Source organism: Arachis hypogaea, chromosome 16 (assembly GCF_003086295.3).
Source record: "Arachis hypogaea cultivar Tifrunner chromosome 16, arahy.Tifrunner.gnm2.J5K5, whole genome shotgun sequence".
Classification (NCBI taxonomy): Eukaryota; Viridiplantae; Streptophyta; class Magnoliopsida; order Fabales; family Fabaceae; genus Arachis; species Arachis hypogaea.
Genome location: NC_092051.1, coordinates 117343600 through 117358766, shown reverse-complemented (window position 1 = coordinate 117358766; position 15167 = coordinate 117343600). Strand labels below are relative to the sequence as shown.

Sequence of the window (15167 nt, the reverse complement as noted above, 5' to 3'; positions counted from 1 at the left end):
TGCGTCTGTCACATGCCCACAATCGCGAGTTTGAAGCTCGTCACAGTCATCCCTTCCCAGATCCTACTCAGAATACCACAAACAAGGTTTAGACGTTTCGGATCTCAGGAATGTCCACCAATAATTCTAGTCTATACCACGAAAGTTCCAATCTTAGATTAGAAACCCAAGAGATACACATTCAAGCTTGTTTGCATGTAGAACGGAAGTGGTTGTCAATCACGCGTTCATAGGTGAGAATGGTGATGAGTGTCACATAATCATCACATTCATCATGTTCTTGGGTGCGAATGAATATCTTAGAGAAGAAGTAGACGTGAATTGAATAGAAAAACAGTAGTACTTTGCATTAATTCATGAAGAACAGCAGAGCTCCACACCTTAATCTATGGTGTGTAGAAACTCCACCATTAAAAATACATAAGAACAAGGTCTAGGCATGGCGTGAGGCCAGCCTCCAAAAGCGTGAAAAGGTCTATCAAAGGTCTGAGTAAAAGATGAAAATACAATAGCAAAAGTCCTATTTATAGAAAACTAGTAGCCTAGGGTTACAGAAATAGGTAATTAATGCAGAAATCTTCTTCCGGGCCCACTTGGTGTGTGCTTGGGCTGAGCATTGAAGCTTACATATGTAGAGATTTTTCTTGGAGTTAAACGCCAGCTTTTGTGCCAGTTTGGGCGTTTAACTCCAGCTTTTGTGCAAGTTTCGGCCTTAAACGCCAGAATTGTTGAGCTGACTTGGAATGCCTATTGGGCCATCAAATCTTAAGCAAATATGGACTATTATATATTTCTGGAAAGCCCAGGATGTATACTTTCCAACGCAATTGAGAGCGCGCCAATTGGGTTTTTGTAGCTCCAGAAAATCCACTTTGAGTGCAGGGAGGTCAGAATCTAACAGCATCTGCAGTCTTTTTTCAGCCTCTGAATCAGATTTTTGCTCAGGTCCCTCAATTTCAGCCAGAAAATACCTGAAATCACAGAAAAACACCAAACTCATAGTAAAGTCCAGAAATGTGATTTTTAAATAAAAACTAATAAAAATATAATAAAACTAATTAAAATATACTAAAAACATACTAAAAACAATGCCAAAAAGCGTATAAATTATCCGCTCATCACAACACCAAACTTAAATTGTTGCTTGTCCCCAAGCAACTGAAATCAAATAGGATAAAAGAAGAGAATATACAATGAATTCCAAAAACATCTATGAAGATCAGTATTAATTAGAATGAGCGGGGCTTTTAGCTTTTTGCTTCTGAACAGTTTTGGCATCTCACTTTATCCTTTGAAGTTCAGAATGATTAGCTTCTATAGGAACTCAGAATCCAGATAGTGTTAATGATTCTCCTAGTTAAGTATGTTGATTCTTGAACACAGCTACTTTATGAGTCTTGGCCGTGACCCTAAGCATTTTGTTTTCCAGTATTTCCACCGGATACATAAATGCCACAGACACATAACTGGGTAAACCTTTTCAGATTGTGACTCAGCTTTGCTAGAGTCCCCAATTAGAGGTGTCCAGAGCTCTTAAGCACACTCTTTTTGCTTTTGGACCACGGCTTTAACCGCCCAGTCTCAAGTTTTTACTTGACACCTTCACGCCACAAAGCACATGGTTAGGACAACTTGGTTTAGCTGCTTAGGCCAGGATTTTATTCCTGTGGGCCCTCCTATCCACTGATACTCAAAGCCTTGGATCATTTTTATTTTACCCTTGCCTTTTGGTTTAAAGGGCTATTGGCTTTTTCTGCTTGCTTTTTCTTTTTCTTTCTTTTTTTCTTTTTTTCTTTTTCGTATTTTTTCTGCAAGCTTTCTATTCACTGCTTTTTCTTGCTTCAAGAATCAATTTTAGGATTTTTCAGATCATCAGATAACATTTCTCCTTTTTCTATCATTCTTTCAAGAGCCAACGATTTTAATATTCATGAATCAACAAATTCAAAAAATATGCACTGTTCAAGCATTCATTCAGAAAAACAATAGTATCGCCACCCACATCAAAATAACTAAACTGTTTTAATATTCGAAATTCATGCACTTCTTTTTCTTTTTCAATTAAAAACATTTTTCATTTAAGAAAGTGATGGATTCATTTTCATAGCTTCAAGGCATAGACACTAAGACAGTAATGATCATGTAATAAGACACAAACATAGATAAAACATAAAGCATAATTTTCGAAAAACCGAAAATAAAGAACAAGGAGATTAAAGAACGGATCCACCTTAGTGATGGTGGCTTGTACTTCCTCTTGAAGATCTAATGGAGTGCTTGAGCTCCTCAATGTCTCTTCCTTGCCTTTGTTGCTCCTCTCTCATGACTCCTTGGTCTTCTCTAATTTCATGGAGGAGGATGAAATGCTCTTGGTGCTCCACCCTTAGTTGTCTCATATTGGAACTTAATTCTTCCTAGGGAGGTGTTGATTTGCTCCCAATAGTTTTGTGGAGGAAAATGCATCCCTTGAGGCATCTTAGGGATTTCATGATGAGGGGTTTCCTCATGCTCTTGTCCATGAGTGGGATCTCTTGTTTACTCCATCCTTTTCTTAGTGATGGGCTTGTCCTCATCAATGAGGATGTCTTCCTCTATATCAATTCCAGCTGAATTACAGAGGTGACAAATGAAATGAGGGAAGGCTAACCTTGCCACAGTAGAGGACTTGTCCGCCACCTTGTAGAGTTCTTGGGATATAACCTCATGAACTTCTACTTCTTCTCTAATCATGATGCTATGAATCATGATATCCCGGTCTATAGTAACTTCAGATCCGATTACTAGTAGGAATGATTGAGCGTTGGATGAACTCCAACCATCCCCTAGCCACGGGATTGAGGTCATGCCTTCTTAGTTGAACCAGCTTCCCTCTTGAATCTCTCTTCCATTGAGCGCCCTCTTCACAGATATCCATGAGGACTTGGTCCAACTTTTGATCAAAGTTGACCCTTCTAGTGTATGGGTGTGCATCTCCTTGCATCATAGGCAAATTGAATGCCAACCTTACATTTTCGGACTAAAGTCTAAGTATTTCCCTCGGACCATTGTAAACCAATCTTAGGGTCCGAGTTCACACTTTGATCATGGTTCTTGGTGATCCATGCATTGGCATAGAACTCTTGAACCATTAAGATTCCGACTTGTTGAATGGGGTTGGTGAGAACTTCCCAACCTCTTCTTCGAATCTCATGTCAAATCTCTGGATATTCACCCTTTTTGAGCTTGAAAGGGACCTCGGGGATCACCTTCTTCTTGGCCACAACTTCATAGAAGTGGTCTTGATGCACCCTTGAGAGGAATCTCTCTATCTCCATGACTCGGAGGTGGAAGCTTTTTCCTTTTCTTTCCTCTTTCTAAAGGTTTCTCCGGCCTTTGGTGCCATTAATGGTTATGGAAAAACAAAAAAAAGCTTTAGCTTTTACCACACCAAACTTAGAAGGTGCTCGTCCTCGAGAAAAGAAGAAAGAAGAGAGTAGAAGAAGAAGAAATAGAGGAGATGGAGGGGGCTTTGTGTTTCGGCCAAGGGGGATAGGTAGTGTGTATGTTGTGTGAAAATAAAGGAGTGAAGATGGGTTTATATAGGAGCGGAGTGGGGGTATGGTTGGCCATTATGGGTGGGTTTGGGTGGGAAAGTGGTTTGAATTTGAATGGTGAGGTAGGTGGGGTTTTATGAAGGATGGATGTGAGTGGTGAAGAGAATGGTGGGATTTGATAGGTGAGGGATTTTTGGGAAAGAGGTATTGAGGTGATTGGTGAATGGGTGAAGAAGAGAGAGAGAGATGAGGTAGGTGGAGATCCTGTGGGATCCACAGATCCTGAGGTGTCAAGGATTTCTCGTCCCTGCACCATGTGGCATGCAAAACGCCCCTTGCTGCCAATCCTGGCGTTAAACGCCAGGTTGCTGCCCATTTCTGGCATTTAACGCCAGCTTCTTGCCCATTCCTGGCGTTAAATTCCAGCTTCTTGCCCATTCCTGGCGTTAAACGCCCAGAATGGTGCCAGACTGGGCGTTTAACGCCCATTCTGCTACCCTTACTGGTGTTTAAATGCCAGTAAGTTTCTCCTCCAGGGTGTTCTATTTTTCATTCTATTTTTCCTTCTGTTTTTCTTTTTCAATTGTTTTTGTGACTTCACATGATCATCAACCTACAGAAAACATAAAATAACAAAAGAAAATAGAAATTTAACATAGATAATTAAAGATTGGGTTGCCTCCCAACAAGCGCTTCTTTAATGTCAATAGCTTGACAATGGCTCTCATGGAGCCTCACAGATGTTCAGAGCAATGTTGGAACCTCCCAACACCAAACTTAGAGTTTGAATGTGGGGGTTCAACACCAAACTTAAAGTTTGGTTGTGGCCTCTCAACACCAAATTTATAGTTTGACTGTAGGGGCTCTGTTTGTCTTTGTATTGAGAGAAGCTCTTCATGCTTCCTCTCCATGGTTACAGAGGGATATCCTTGAGCTTTAAATACAAGGGAGTCTTCATTCACTTGAATGATCAATTCTCCTCTGTCAACATCAATTACAGCTTTTGCTGTGGCTAGGAAGGGTTTGCCAAGGATGATGGATTCATCCATACACTTCCCAGTCTCTAGGATTATGAAATTAGCAGGGATGTAATGGCCTTCAACCTTTACCAAGACATCCTCTACAAGTCTATAAGCTTGTTTCTTTGAATTGTCTGCCATCTCCAGTGAGATTCTTGCAGCTTGTATCTCAATGATCCCTAGCTTCTCCGTTACAGAGAGAGGCATGAGGCTTTTGTTTGACCCTAGGTCACACAGAGCCTTCTCAAAGGTCATGGTGCCTATGGTACAAGGTATTGAGAACTTTCCAGGATCTTGTCTCTTCAGAGGTAATCTCTGCCTAGTCAAGTCATCCAGTTCTTTGATGAGCAATGGAGGTTCATCCTCCCAAGTCTCATTACCAAATAACTTGGCATTTAGCTTCATGATTGCTCCAAGGTTCTTAGCAACTTGCTCTTCAGTAACATCTTCATCTTCTTCAGAGGAAGAATACTCATCAGAGCTCATGAATGGCAGAAGTAAATTCATGCAATCTCTATGGTCTCTATGTGAGCCTCAGATTCCCATGGTTCCTCATCAAGGAACTCCATGGAGGTCAGTGGACGTCCATTGAGGTCTTCCTCAGTGGAGATCACTGCCTCTTCCTCCTCTCCAGGTTCGGCCATGTGAGACGTGTTTATGGCCTTGCACTCTCTCTTTGGATTCTCTTCTGTATTGCTTGGGAGAGTACTAGGAGGGAGTTCAGTAATTTTCTTACTCAGCTGACCTACTTGTGCCTCCAAATTTCTAATGGAGGACCTTGTTTCAGTCATGAAACTTTGAGTGGTTTTGATTAGATCAGAGACAATGGTTGCTAAGTCAGAGTGGCTTTGCTTAGAATTCATTGTCTGTTGCTGAGAAGATGGTGGAAAAGGTTTGCCATTGCTAAACCTATTTCTTCCACCATTACTGTTGTTGAAACCTTGTTGAGGTCTCTGTTGATCCTTCCATGAGAGATTTGGATGATTTCTCCATGAAGGATTATAGGTGTTTCCATAGGGTTCTCCCATGTAATTCACCTCTTCCATTGCTGGGTTCTCAGGATCATAAGCTTCTTCTTTAGAGGAAGCTTCCTTAGTACTGCCTGTTGTTGCTTGCATTTCAGACAGACTCTGAGAAATCATATTGACTTGTTGGGTCAATATTTTATTCTGAGCCAAAATGGCATTCAGAGTATCAATCTCAAGAATTCCTTTCTTCTGAGTTGTCCCATTATTCACAGGATTCCTTTCAGAAGTGTACATGAATTGGTTATTTGCAACCATTTCAATGAGTTCCTGAGCTTCTGCAGGCGTCTTTTTCAGATGAAGAGATCCTCCAGCAGAGCTATCCAATGACATCTTGGATAGTTCAGACAGACCATCATAGAAAATACCTATGATGCTCAATTCAGAAAGCATGTCAGAAGGACACCTTCTGATCAATTGCTTGTATCTTTCCCATACTTCATAGAGGGATTCTCCTTCCTTCTGTCTGAAGGTTTGGACTTCCACTCTAAGCTTGCTCAATTTTTGAGGTGGAAAGAACTTTGCCAAGAAGGCATTGACTAGCTTTTCCCAAGAGTTCAGGATTTCTTTAGGTTGTGAGTCCAACCATGTCCTAGCTCTGTCTCTTACAGCAAAAGGGAAGAGCATAAGTCTGTAGACTTCAGGGTCAACCCATTGGTCTTAATAGTGTCACAGATTTGCAAGAATTCAGCTAAGAACTGATGAGGATCTTCCAATGGAAGTCCATGAAACTTGCAATTCTGTTGCATTAGAGAAACTCATTGAGGCTTAAGCTCAAAGTTGTTTGCTCCAATGGCAGGGATTGAGATGCTTCTCCCATAGAAGTCGGGAGTAGGAGCAGTAAAGTCACCAAGCACCTTCCTTGCATTATTGGCATTGTTGTTTTCGGCTGCCATGGTTTCTTCTTCCTTGAAAAGCTCTGTTAGGCCCTCTAGAGAGAATTGTGCTTTAGCTTCTCTTAGCTTTCTCTTCAAGGTCCTTTCAGGTTCAAGATCAGCTTGAACAAGTATGCCTTTATCTTTGTTCCTGCTCATATGAAAGAGAAGAGAACAAGAAAGTAGGGAATCCTCTATGTCACAGTATAGAGATTCCTTGAGGTGTCAGAGGAAAAGAAGAATAGAAGGAGGAGGTAGATAGAAGAGAATTCAAACTTATCAAGAGGGATAGAGTTCGAATTGCACCTTGAGGAGGAGTGTTAGTCCCTTAAATAGAAGGATGTGAGAAGAGGGAAAGAATTTTCGAAATTAAAGTAAAAGATTTTTGAAATAATTAAAAGAGATTTTGAAAATTTGGTAAAGGATTTTCGAAAATTAAGATTGGGAAAGAAATTAAGTGATTTATTAAAAAGATTTTGGAATTAGAAATTAAAAAGATATGATTGAAAATTAATTTTGAAAAAGATGTGGTTGACAAGATATGATTGAGAAGATATGATTGAAAATCAATTTAAAAAAGAAAGTTTTTAAAATTAAAGTTGATTACTTGACTAACAAGAAATTAAAAGATATGATTCTAAAATTTAAAATTTGATCCTTTCTTAATAGGCAAGTAACAACATGAAAATTTTGAAGTAAATCATTAATTATAGAAAGGATTTTCGAAAATAAAAAAATGGAAAGAAATTGATTTTGAAGAGATTTGATTGAAAAGATATGATTTGAAAAAGATTTGATTTTGAAAAATTATGAAAATTTGAAAAAGATTTGAATTAAAAACAAAATCTTCCCTCTAGTGTCCTTCTGGCGTTAAACGCCCAGAATGGCATCCATTCTGGCGTTTAATGCCCAAAATGCTACCTTTTTGGGCGTTAAACGCCCAGCCAGGTACCTTGGCTGGTGTTTAAACGCCAGTTTTCCTTCTTCACTGGGTGTTTTGAACGCCCAGCTTTTTCTGTTTGATTCCTCTGCTGAATGTTCTGAATCTTCAATTCTCTGTATTATTGACTTGAAAAGACATAGTTTTGAGAATTTTTTTGAATTTTTCAATGATGAGAAACAATCAAAATATAATTAATCTTAGGAAAATCAAATCAAACAAACAATGCATGCAGGACACCAAACTTAAAAATTTTCATATAAGAGACACTAACAAATTGAGAATGCATATGAGAAACAACAAAACACACAAAACAAGAGAATTTAAAGATCAGAGCAATGAAATCATCAAGAACAACTTGAAGATTAATGAAGAACATAATCTTTGTATTCGAAAAATGCAAGAAGAATAAAGACATGCAATTGACACCAAACTTAAAAATTGATACTAGACTCAAACAAGAAACATAAAAATATTTTTGATTTTATGGTTTTATAAATTTTTTTTTGTGATTTTTCGAAAATTGAGTGGAAAAGAAAATAAAGCGATTCAAAACTTTTAATAAGAATTCCAGGAATCATGCAATGTTAGTCTAAAGCTTCAGTCTAAAAAGATTAGACATGGCCATCCAAGCTTCAGCAGGACATTACATTAAGCAGCTAAATTGATGAGAATCAATCAGCTTTTGTGATGATAAGAACATCACCTTGAAACTCTAGAATTCATTCTTAAAAATTTGAAAAATAAAAAGAAAAGTACCTAATCTAAGCAACAAGATGAACCGTCAGTTGTCCAAACTCGAACAATCCCCGGCAACGGCGCCAAAAACTTAGTGCACGAAATTGTGATCATCAACAATGGCGTCAAAGACTTGGAGCTCTCAAACGTGAATCACACTTTGTCATAATTCCACACAACTAACCAGCAAGTGCACTGGGTCGTCCAAGTAATACCTTACGTGAGTAAGGGTCGATCCCACGGAGACTGTCGGCTTGAAGCAAGCTATGGTCATCTTGTAAATCTCAGTCCGGAAGATTCAAATGGTTATGGAGGATTGATAATTAAAAGATGAATAAAACATAAAATAAAGATAGAGATAGAGATACTTATGTAATTCATTGGTAGGAATTTCAGATAAGCGTATGAAGATGCTTTGTTCCTCCTGAACCTCTGCTTTCCTATTGCCTTCTTCCAATCATTCATACTCCCTTCCATGGCAAGCTTTATGTTGGGCATCACCGTTGTCAATGGCTACTTCCCGTCCTCTCAGTGAAAATGTTCTATGCACGCTGTCACCGCACGGCTAATCATCTGTCGGTTCTCGATCATATTGGAATAGGATCCATTGATCCTTTTGCGTCTGTCACACGCCCAACAATCGCGAGTTTGAAGCTCGTCACAGTCATCCCTTCCCAGATCCTACTCAGAATACCACAGACAAGGTTTAGACGTTCCAGATCTCAGGAATGTCCGCCAATAATTCTAGCCTATACCACGAAGGTTCCAATCTTAGATTAGAAACCCAAGAGATACACATTCAAGCTTGTTTTCATGTAGAATGGAAGTGGTTGTCAATCACGCGTTCATAGGTGAGAATGGTAATGAGTGTCACATAATCATCACATTCATCATGTTCTTGGGTGCGAATGAATATCTTAGAGAAGAAGTAGACGTGAATTGAATAGAAAAACAGTAGTACTTTGGATTAATTCATGAAGAACATCAGAGCTCCACACCTTAATCTATGGTGTGTAGAAACTCCACCGTTGAAAATACATAAGAACAAGGTCTAGGCATGGCCGTGAGGCCAGCCTCCCAAAAGCGTGAAAATGTCTATCAAAGGTCTGAGTAAAAGATGAAAATACAATAGCAAAAGGTCCTATTTATAGAAAACTAGTAGCCTAGGGTTACAGAAATAGGTAATTAATGCAAAAATCTTCTTCCGGGCCCACTTGATGTGTGCTTGGGCTGAGCATTGAAGCTTTCATGTGTAGAGACTTTTCTTGGAGTTAAACACCAGCTTTTGTGCCAGTTCCGGCGTTAAACGCCAGAATTCTTGAGCTGACTTGAAACGCCTGTTTGGGCCATCAAATCTTGGGCAAAGTATGGACTATTATATATTGTTGGAAGGCTCAGGATGTCTACTTTCCAACACAATTGAGAGCGTGCCAATTGGGCTTCTGTAGCTCCAGAAAATCCACTTTGAGTGCAGGGAGGTCAGAATCCAACAGCATCTGCAGTCCTTTTTCAGCCTCTGAATTAGATTTTTGCTCAGGTCCCTCAATTTCAGCCAGAAAATACCTGAAATCACAGGAAAACACACAAACTCATAGTAAAGTCTAGAAATGTGATTTTTAAATAAAAACTAATAAAAATATAATAAAACTAATTAAAATATACTAAAAACATACTAAAAACAATGCCAAAAAGCGTATAAATTATCCGCTCATCACAACACCAAACTTAAATTGTTGCTTGTCCCCAAGCAACTGAAAATCAAATAGGATAAAAAGAAGAGAATATACAATGAATTCCAAATACATCTATGAAGATCAGTATTAATTAGATGAGCGGGGCTTTTAGCTTTTTGCTTCTGAACAGTTTTGGCATCTCACTTTATCCTTTGAAGTTCAGAATGATTGGCTTCTATAAGAACTCAGAATCCAGATAGTGTTAATGTTTCTCCTAGTTAAGTATGTTGATTCTTGAACACAGCTACTTTATGAGTCTTGGCCGTGACCCTAAGCATTTTGTTTTCCAGTATTACCACCGAATACATAAATGCCACAAACACATAACTGGGTGAACCTTTTCAGATTGTGACTCAGCTTTGCTAGAGTCCCCAATTAGAGGTGTCCAGAGCTCTTAAGTACACTCTTTTTGCTTTTATACCACGACTTTAACCGCTCAGTCTCAAGTTTTTACTTGACACCTTCACGCCACAAGCACATGGTTAGGGACAGCTTGGTTTAGCCGCTTAGGCCAGGATTTTATTCCTGTGGGCCCTCCTATCCACTGATGCTCAAAGCCTTGGATCCTTTTTATTTTACCCTTGCCTTTTGGTTTAAAGGGCTATTGGCTTTTTCTGCTTGCTTTTTCTTTTTCTTTCTTTTTTTCTTTTTCGTATTTTTTTTTCTGCAAGCTTTCTATTCACTGCTTTTTCTTGCTTCAAGAATCAATTTTATGATTTTTCAGATCATCAGATAACATTTCTCCTTTTTCTATCATTCTTTCAAGAGCCAACGATTTTAACATTCATGAATCAACAAATTCAAAAAATATGCACTGTTCAAGCATTCATTCAGAAAAACAATAGTATTGCCACCACATCAAAATAACTAAACTGTTTTAAAATTCAAAATTCATGCACTTCTTTTTCTTTTTCAATTAAAAACATTTTTCATTTAAGAAAGGTGATGGATTCATTTTCATAGCTTCAAGGCTAGACACTAAGACACTAATGATCATGTAATAAAGACACAAACATAGATAAACATAAAGCATAATTTTTGAAAAACAGAAAATAAAGAACAAGGAGATTAAAGAACGGGTCCACCTTAGTGATGGCGGCATGTTCTTCCTCTTGTAGATCTAATGGAGTGCTTGAGCTCCTCAATGTCTCTTCCTTGCCTTTGTTGCTCTTCTCTCATGACTCCTTGGTCTTCTCTAATTTCATGGAGGATGATGAAATGCTCTTGGTGCTCCACCCTTAGTTGTCTCATGTTGGAACTTAATTCTCCTAGGGAGGTGTTGATTTGCTCCCAATAGTTTTGTGGAGGAAAATGCATCCCTTAAGGCATCTCAGGGATTTCATGATGAGGGGTTTCCTCATGCTCTTGTCCATGAGTGGGATCTCTTGTTTACTCCATCCTTTTCTTAGTGATGGGCTTGTTCTCATCAATGAGGATGTCTTCCACTATGTTAATTCCAGCTGAATTGCAGAGGTGACAAATAAGATGAGGGAAGGCTAACCTTGCCACAGTAGAGGACTTGTCCGCCACCTTGTAGAGTTCTTGGGATATAACCTCATGAACTTCTATTTCCTCTCTAATCATGATGCTATGAATCATGATAGCCCGGTCTATAGTAACTTCAGATCGGTTACTAGTAGGAATGATTGAGCGTTGGATGAACTCCAACCATCCCCTAGCCACGGGATTGAGGTCATGCCTTCTTAGTTGAACCAGCTTCCCTCTTGAATCTCTCTTCCATTGAGCGCCCTTTTCACAGATATCCATGAGGACTTGGTCCAACCTTTGATCAAAGTTGACCCTTCTAGTGTATGCGTGTGCATCTCCTTGCATCATAGGCAAATTGAATGCCAACCTTATATTTTCCAGACTAAAGTCTAAGTATTTCCCTCGGACCATTGTAAGCCAATTCTTAGGGTCCGGGTTCACACTTTGATCATGGTTCTTGGTGATCCATGCATTGGCATAGAACTCTTGAACCATTAAGATTTCGACTTGTTGAATGGGGTTGGTGAGAACTTCCCAACCTCTTCTTCGAATTTCATGTCAGATCTCCAGATATTCACCCTTTTTGAGCTTGAAATGGACCTCGGGGATCACCTTCTTCTTGGCCACAACTTCATAGAAGTGGTCTTGATGCACCCTTGAGAGGAATCTCTCCATCTCCCATGACTCGGAGGTAGAAGCTTTTGCCTTCCCTTTCCTCTTTCTAGAGGTTTCTCCAGCCTTTGGTGCCATTAATGGTTATGGAAAAACAAAAAAAGCTTTAGCTTTTACCACACCAAACTTAGAAGGTTGCTCATCCTCGAGCAAAAGAAGAAAGAAGAGAGTAGAAGAAGAAGAAATATAGGAGATGGAGGGGGCTTTGTGTTTCGGCCAAGGGGGATAGGTAGTGTGTATGTTGTGTGAAAATGAAGGAGTGAAGATGGGCTTATATAGGAGTGGAGAAGGGGGTATGGTTTGGCCATTATGGGTGGGTTTGGGTGAGAAAGTGGTTTGAATTTGAATGGTGAGGTAGGTGGGGTTTTATGAAGGATGGATGTGAGTGGTGAAGAGAATGGTGAGATTTGATAGGTGAGGGGTTTTTGGGGAAGAGGTATTGAGGTGATTGGTGAATAGGTGAAGAAGAGAGAGAGATGAGGTAGGTGGAGATCCTGTGGGGTCCACAAATCCTGAGGTGTCAAGGATTTCTCATCCCTGCACCATGTGGCATGCAAAACGCCCCTTGCTGACAATCCTGGCGTTAAACGCCAGGTTGCTGCCCATTTCTGGCGTTTAATGCCAGCTTCTTGCCCATTCCTGGCGTTAAATGCCAGCTTCTTGCCCATTCCTGGCGTTAAACGCCCAGAATGATGCCAGACTGGGCGTTTAACGCCCATTCTGCTACCCTTACGGGCGTTTAAATGCCAGTAAGTTTCTCCTCCAGGGTGTTCTGTTTTTCATTCTATTTTTCCTTTTGTTTTTTCTTTTTCAATTATTTTTGTGACTTCACATGATCATCAACCTACAGAAAACATAAAATAACAAAAGAAAATAAAAATTTAACACAGATAATTAAAGATTGGGTTGCCTCTCAACAAGCGCCTCTTTAATGTCAATAGCTTGACAGTGGCTCTCATGGAGCCTCACAGATGTTCAGAGCAATGTTGGAACCTCCCAACACCAAACTTAGAGTTTGAATGTGGGGGTTCAACACCAAACTTAAAGTTTGGTTGTGGCCTCTCAACACCAAACTTATAGTTTGACTGTGGGGGCTCTGTTTGTCTCTGTATTGAGAGAAGCTCTTCATGCTTCCTCTCCATGGTTACAGAGGGATATCCTTGAGCTTTAAACACAAGGGAGTCTTCATTCACTTGAATGATCAATTCTCCTCTGTCAACATCAATTACAGCTTTTGCTGTGGCTAGAAAGGGTCTGCCAAGGATGATGGATTCATCCATACACTTCCCAGTCTCTAGGATTATGAAATCAGCAGGGATGTAATGGCCTTCAACCTTTACCAAGACATCCTCTACAAGTCCATAAGCCTGTTTCTTTGAATTGTCTGCCATCTCTAGTGAGATTCTTGCAGCTTGCACCTCAATGATCCCTAGCTTCTCCATTACAGAGAGAGGCATGAGGCTTATGCTTGACCCTAGGTCACACAGAGCCTTCTCAAAGGTCATGGTGCCTATGGTACAAGGTATTGAGAACTTTCCAGGATCTTGTCTCTTCAGAGGTAATCTCTTCCTAGTCAAGTCATCCAGTTCTTTGATGAGCAATGGAGGTTCATCCTCCCAAGTCTCATTACCAAACAACTTGGCATTTAGCTTCATGATTGCTCCAAGGTTCTTAGCAACTTGCTCTTCAGTAACATCTTCATCTTCTTCAGAGGAAGAATACTCATCAGAGCTCATGAATGGCAGAAGTAAATTCAATTGAATCTCTATGGTCTCAGTGTGAGCCTCAGATTCCTATGGTTCCTCATCAGGGAACTCCATGGAGGTCAGTGGACGTCCATTGAGGTCTTCCTCAGTGGAGATCACTGCCTCTTCCTCCTCTCCAGGTTCGGCCATGTGAGACGTGTTTATGGCCTTGCACTCTCTCTTTGGATTCTCTTCTGTATTGCTTGGGAGAGTACTAGGAGGGAGTTTAGTAATTTTCTTACTCAGCTGACCCACTTGTGCCTCCAAATTTCTAATGGAGGACCTTGTTTCAGTCATGAAACTTTGAGTGGTTTTGATTAGATCAGAGACAATGGTTGCTAAGTCAGAGTGGCTTTGCTTAGAATTCTCTGTCTGTTGCTGAGAAGATGGTGGAAAAGGTTTGCCATTGCTAAACCTATTTCTTCCACCATTACTGTTGTTGAAACCTTGTTGAGGTCTCTGTTGATCCTTCCATGAGAGATTTGGATGATTTCTCCATGAAGGATTATAGGTGTTTTCATAGGGTTCTCCCATGTAATTCACCTCTTCCATTGCTGGGTTCTCAGGATCATAAGCTTCTTCTTCAGAGGAAGCTTCCTTAGTACTGTCTATTGCTGCTTGCATTTCAAACAGACTCTAAGAAATCATATTGACTTGTTGGGTCAATATTTTATTCTAAGTCAATATGGCATTCAGAGTATCAATCTCAATAGCTCCTTTCTTCTGAGTTGTCCCATTATTCACAGGGTTCCTTTCAGAAGTGTACATGAATTGGTTATTTGTAACCATTTCAATGAGTTCCTGAGCTTCTGCAGGCGTCTTTTTCAGATGAAGAGATCCTCCAGCAGAGCTATCCAATGACATCTTGGATAGTTCAGACAGACCATCATAGAAAATACCTATGATGCTCCATTCAAAAAGCATGTCAGAAGGACACCTTCTGATCAATTGCTTGTATCTTTTTCATGCTTCATAGAGGGATTCTCCTTCCTTCTATTTGAAGGTTTGGACTTCCACTCTAAACTTGCTCAATTTTTGAGGTGGAAAGAACTTTGCCAAGAAGGCATTGACTAGCTTTTCCCAAGAGTTCAGGCTTTCTTTAGGTTGTGAGTCCAACCATTTCCTAGCTCTGTCTCTTACAACAAAAGGGAAGAGCATAAGTCTGTAGACTTCAGGGTCAACCCCATTGGCTTGACAGTGTCACAGATTTGCAAGAATTCAGCTAAGAACTGATGAGGATCTTCCAATGGAAGTCCATAAAACTTGCAATTCTGTTGCATTAGAGAAACTCATTGAGGCTTAAGCTCAAAGTTGTTTGCTCCAATGGCAGGGATTGAGATGCTTCTCCCATAGAAGTCAGGAGTAGGTGCAGTAAAGTCACCAAGCACCTTCCTTGCAT

At 39.9% G+C, this 15167-nt stretch overlaps 1 non-coding gene across 1 annotated transcript; it reads left to right on the top strand.

The window, feature by feature from the left end:
* The first annotated feature begins 5964 nt into the window (after positions 1-5964).
* Positions 5965-6072, top strand: LOC112761992 (small nucleolar RNA R71). The gene has a single exon (XR_003182355.1). It is a non-coding gene; the product is annotated as a small nucleolar RNA R71 (small nucleolar RNA).
* Positions 6073-15167: the final 9095 nt, after the last annotated feature.